Genomic DNA, 6,000 nt, shown 5'->3' on the forward strand with positions numbered 1-6,000 from the left:
AAATTATTTGTGAGTGATGTGCTAAGAAATAAAAAAAATACTTTTTTTAATGTTGTTTGGGATAAGGATAGAATTCCAAGAAAAAAAATCATAAAAAAATAAAAAATAAAAAAAAATATTTTTATGCGTGGTGTGCCGTTAGCAGAAAATGACTTTTTATTTTTCATCTTCTTCTCAAATAAATTATTTGTGAGTGATGTGCTAAGAAATAAAAAAATTCTTTTTTTTAATGTTGTTTGGGATGAGGATAGAATTCTAAGAAAAAAATCGTAAAAAAAAAAAAAAGAAGTATTTTTATGCGTAGTGTGCCGTTAGTAGAAAATATTTTTTTATTTTTCATCTTCTTCTCAAATAAATTATTTGTGAGTGATGCACTAAGAAATAAAAAATTTACCTTTTTTAATGTTGTTTGTGATGAGGAGAGGATTCTAAGAAAAAAAATTCAATTTTTTTTTTGCGTGGGGTGCCAATAGTGAAAACGTTTTTCTTCTTATTTTTATCTTCTGCTCCAATGAGAAAGAAGATGACGAAAAACAACAAAAAGAGATAAACATCTCTCTTTCTCTCTCTCTCTTTATTGATTCTCGTCAATAGCGATTTCAAAAATTTCGATTTGGATTTTAATCTTCAATTTTAATATTATCAACAATGATTAAAACGAAGAAAATATTAAGAAATCTGAGTTCTTGAAAAAAAAAATGAGAATTTCCCTTTCTTAAAAAATAAATAAATAATATATCAATTTATTTATAAAAAAAAGAAAAAATTCATAACTCCCTATCCCTACAAATATCATCCTATCCTCAATTCAATATTCATTAAAATCTCAATTTATTTTGGATCGCCCAAAAGGAACCCTTGATTAAACCATAATAAAAAAAAAATTCTTTTGTTTGGATTAAAAATAAAATTTTTCTCATTGCTTATTTCAATGTTGGATCATATTGATTATTCTTGTGCTATAAATTTTGCCCATCTAACATGCTATGATTTTGATATATATATCCTTGATGTATATGCCTTGATTCGCTCTTGATGTTATGAATATTGTGTGTATTTCTTGATCAATAATTGGAATTCATACTCTTGTGATCTAGTCTGGCCTATATGCCCAATTATTTGAAAAATGCTCCAGGTGCACCCCACCCTGTATCGCATACACCATTAACATGTTTATTGCTTTGCACGTTTGCATGTCCCTTCTAGCCAATGTGACACTAGTGTATGGTCTAGTCTCCTCGTGAGATGTGACGTCATGCGTGAAGACCGCAACTCTAGTAACGTACCTTTATGGTATATAAAACTGGGGCATCAGTACCGTTCGATCAGGTGACAAATATTCAGATCAGGAAGTTACAGTTTTGTCCTCAAGATAACCAAACGTTTTATTTAATCTGATTCGAGGTTATCACTGGGTGCATCAACCCAGTAAAGAATCCATTTTAAATGTGGCAATAATCCATAATAACCCAGTCCATCTCAGTCCAACAATCATGATGGGTTGGACCATTAAACCAAAGTGGTATTCAAACTCTTTTTCTAATTCGGATCCCAACCCATTTTGAAAGAAAGAAAATGTTTTCCAAAAAAAAAAAAGGAAGGAAAAATGATTTACAAAAGATCTATTTTTTGCATGGACCTTGAAAAATTTTTGAAATATGTTTTTTAAGGAAAAAAAGATTTTTACAAAAAATCTATTTTTTGCATGGACTTTGAAAAATTATTAAAATATGTTTTTCTAAAAAGAAAATGATTGCAAAAAATAATCAGATTTATGAAAGTTTTTTATTTAATGAAAACATTATTTGTCAATAATTTTTAAGAGTGCAATAGAATTATTTTCCTTCTGAATAATCATTGCATGAATGGATTGGTGCACAAAATTCAATAAAATCTCAAGATTCATTAAAATGTTATCAAGGGGGTAACACTAGAATTCAATTTTGATAAGGTTATCATTTACCTAAGTTCAATCGTTCACTGTTTTGCTAGGATCGTAAGTTTGGTCAATTAATCGTTCACCGTTTTGCTAGGGTTGTAAGTCTGGTCAAATAGAATGAACGTCAACACCAAGTGAATCTTCAGAAATGACCCTAAAATCTTTTAAAATTACACAGTTATTCCCTGAAGATCATAGTACCTCAGTTCTGTCGGTTGTAAGCAATGTCTCAGTCCTCAATCCTAATCCAACCCGTTATAGGTACTTATCTTGAATTTTCATGAGTCATTTGGGTTAGTTCAAGTCCTTTTTTTAACAAGGTCATTCTTCTTTTGGTTGAGTCTATTCTTTTTTATTTCTGTAAGTCAAGTTCATTTGCCAAGTCTAGAACGACGTTTGTCGTCCCATTTGAATAAAGAAAATTTTTGAATACCTCAAGCGCATTAACTGATTAACTAATAATTTGACTTCAAGGATAGATTTGTTTCCTAAACGAGAAAATAATGGTTGGACTAAACCTTTAGGTCATTGATCTCAGAATAAAAAAATTTCCAAGAAATTTAAATAGAAACCATCCTATTTCTAGAAGAACATGAGGATTTAATGAATTTACTCAGAAATTTCAAAAGACTTGTTCACGTGGTTTGATGATGATATATTAGGTGCAAGCTTTGGTATTATCCAACACGGAATAGATACTCGCTCGATAAAATGAAAATACCAATGAGATCAAAGAAGATCTTACAAAATGTATCAATGTTGTCCCCACTGTCTTTCGAATGGCAAAGTTCATCCAAGCAAATATCATAAGTCGAAATACCTTTGAAATTAGTTTATGATGATGGATCACATTAGGATATCACTCTACGTTCAAAGTTCAAGATCCGATATGACAAATCATATTCCTACCGTCCTTAGGCTAATGGAACGGTTGAAGCAGTTAATAAGAGTCTCAAGGCAATCATTAAGGAAATGCGTCAATCGCACCAGGATTGGTCAGAGAAGCTATCATTCACACTACGGGGGTATAAAAATAGTCTTACTAGTTGAAAGGGAAATCACGTATCTCAAGATCTTGATGGAAAGTCAATTGTTAGAAATAGACTAGGCTCGTCATTGGGTACGGAGAGCTAAACTTGATTGAAGAAAAATAACATTGAGTTTTGTACCACGTGCATACTTATCAAAGAAGAATCGTTCGCATGTTTGACAAGAAGGTTAAAGTTCGCCACTTACAGTTCAAGGATTTAACCATCAAACTTCAAAGAAAATTAAGCACTCATCCTCGATTATAGGAAGAAGTCTGAATCCAATTAGAGAGATTAATTCATTAAGAAAATACTATCAGACTTCATGACCGTGATGGAATCAAACTACTAGAACCAACCAACCTTGACCAAATCAAGCGGTACTACATTCAAGGAGGCCATCTTTGGCCGAATCAATTTTCCTGTTATCCAGTTCAACATATCCTTTCTCAGTCCTTTGCAGTCTTTTTCAAAAAAAAAAAAATTTTCTTTCTCAACCCGATCACTCAACCCAGGGGAGAGAAAAATTCGAACTACGTTTTGGTCTAATCCCAAAATTCTAGGGTACATAGGCAATCTGAGAAGTTACTTTAGGCTCGATCACATAAAAAAAATAGATTTTCAAAAAAAAAATCTAGAAAAAAATTCAAAAGAAAAAGAAATATATTCAAAACGGGGAAAGAAAATTCAAAGAAAAATAAAAGAAATGCCACACAAGAGGCATTTGAGTTTTTGAGTGTTAAAATTTCTTTCTTTTTATGCCCATTCCTAAACTTACCCATGAAAGTCCTCCTAAGTACCGTGTGAAAAAGTCAAAGAAGGTATCAAAGCATGATTAGACAGTAACTCTAGAATTTCAAAAAGAAAAAGAAAAAAAATGGAGCATGCTATATTGAAAACCCAAAAGGGCGACTTAGGCAAAAATTAAGACAAGTTCGCAAGGTTGAAAATGCAAAAAGACGACCTTGACAACAATCAGAACAAAGAAAAAAAAATTGAAAGTTCGTTAGATCGAAAACCTGAAAATGTGATCTAGGTAAAAGCTAGAGCACGTTTGCTAGATTGAAAACCTAAAAGGACAATCTAGGCAAAAGTTAGAGTAACAAAAGAAAACCTCTATTGAGTTGAAAAGCTAAAAGTAGTCTGAGCTGAAACATCAGAAGTCCGAATGACCAAGTTTTAATACCCAATTCATACCAGGCAAAAACTCAGAAGTCACGAGCATCGTCTACGATTGATTTGAAATTTTTTTACTTCCCTAAGTGAACCTAGAGAGAAAATGTTGGATTCTACAATGAATCTCAAAAGGAAATATTTTTTTCTCTTGAGCCCGACTTAAAATCTTCAATATAAATGGTCAAAATTAAAAGTTGAATCTTTATTACGCTTGCGGTAATCAAATATTTCATACCTTCATAACAAGGGGAACTTCTCTTTTTTTTATAACGTGTAATTTTTCCCTTTACACTAGGGGCATTTAAAAAAAAAACTTTGTTCAATTATCTTCAGTGCAGTGTTGCCTATCAAACTTGTTCTCAAGCTTGATCAATGTTAATCCTAAAGGATAATGGGAACCCCGAATTTAAGGTTACCCTCTTGATAGTAATTTGTTGAAAACCCCTAAGGTACAAAGAAGTTAAAAAATTCATAAATTTTTTGAAAAACCTTGAGGTTCAAACAGAAACGTTTCTGATCTCATATTTGATTTTGACTAGAGATTAACTCATTACCTTTTTCACATAGAATAAGAGATAGGGCATTCTTTCTTTCCTAGATTCATTGATTTCTTCCCAGATTTGTTCATTCTTTCTCAGATTCATCCATTTTTTTCCAGATTTATTCTTTCTTTCCCAGATACTACCGAGGATTTTCTTGAATTTTGCTCAGATGCCGCCGAGGAATTTCTTGGATTTTGCTCAGTTGTCGTCGAGGATTTTCTCGGATTTTGTTCAGATGCCGTCAAGGGTTATCTCGGATTTTGCTCAGTTGCCACTGAGGATTTTCTTAGATTTTGTTAAGATGCTGCTGAGGGTTATCTCGGATTTTGCTTAGATGCCGCCGAGAGTTATCTCGGATTTTACTTAGTTGCCGTCAAGGGTTTTCTCGGATTTTGCTTAGATGCCGTCGAGGGTTAACTAGGATTTTGCTTAGTTGCCGTTGATAGCAATCTCAGATTTTACTAAAATACTGTCAAGGGTTTTTCAGATTTTGCTCAGTTTTGCTCAGATGTTGCCGAGGGCTATCTCGGATTCTATTCATATACCGTCTAGGATTTCTCGGATTTTGCTCAGTTGTTGTCGAGGGTTATCTCAAATTTTACTCAAATGCTGTCGAGGGTTTCTCGGATTTTGCTCAGATATCGCTGAGGGTTATCTCGGATATTGCTCAGATGCCACTGAGGGTAATCTCAAATTTTGCTCAAATACCGCCGAGGGTTTGTCGGATTTTGCTCAGATGCCGCTATTTCAGATTTTGCTCAGATATTACCGATGGTTTTTTGGATTTTGCTCAGATGCTACCAAGGGCTATCTCGAATTTTGCTTAGATACCGCCGATGGCTTCTTGGATTTTGCTCAAATGTCGTTGAGGGTTATCTCAGTTTTTGCTAAGTTGCTGCCGAGGGTTATCTCGAATTTTACTCAGATGCCGCCGAGGGTTGTCTTGGATTTTGCTCAGATACCGCCCAGGATTTCTAGAATTTTGCTCAGATGCCGCTGAGGGTTATCTCGGATTTTGCTTAGATGTTGTGGAGGATTTTATCAGATTTTGCTCAGTTTTGCTCAGATGCCATCGAGGGCTATCTCAGATTTTGCTTAGATAACGCTGAGGGTTTCTCGGATTTTGCTCAGATGCCGCCGAAGGTTATCTCAGATTTTGCTCAGATGTCATTGAGGGTTTTCTCGGATTTTGCTCAGATGCCACCAAGGACTATCTCGGATTTTGCTTACATATTGTCGAGGGTTTCTCGGATTTTGCTCAGATGTCGTCGAGGGTTTTCTCAGATTTTGCTCAGTTTTGCTCAGATGCCGTCGA

This window comes from Akebia trifoliata, chromosome 1 (assembly GCF_017979445.1).
Source record: "Akebia trifoliata isolate Shusen 1 chromosome 1, ASM1797944v1, whole genome shotgun sequence".
Classification (NCBI taxonomy): Eukaryota; Viridiplantae; Streptophyta; class Magnoliopsida; order Ranunculales; family Lardizabalaceae; genus Akebia; species Akebia trifoliata.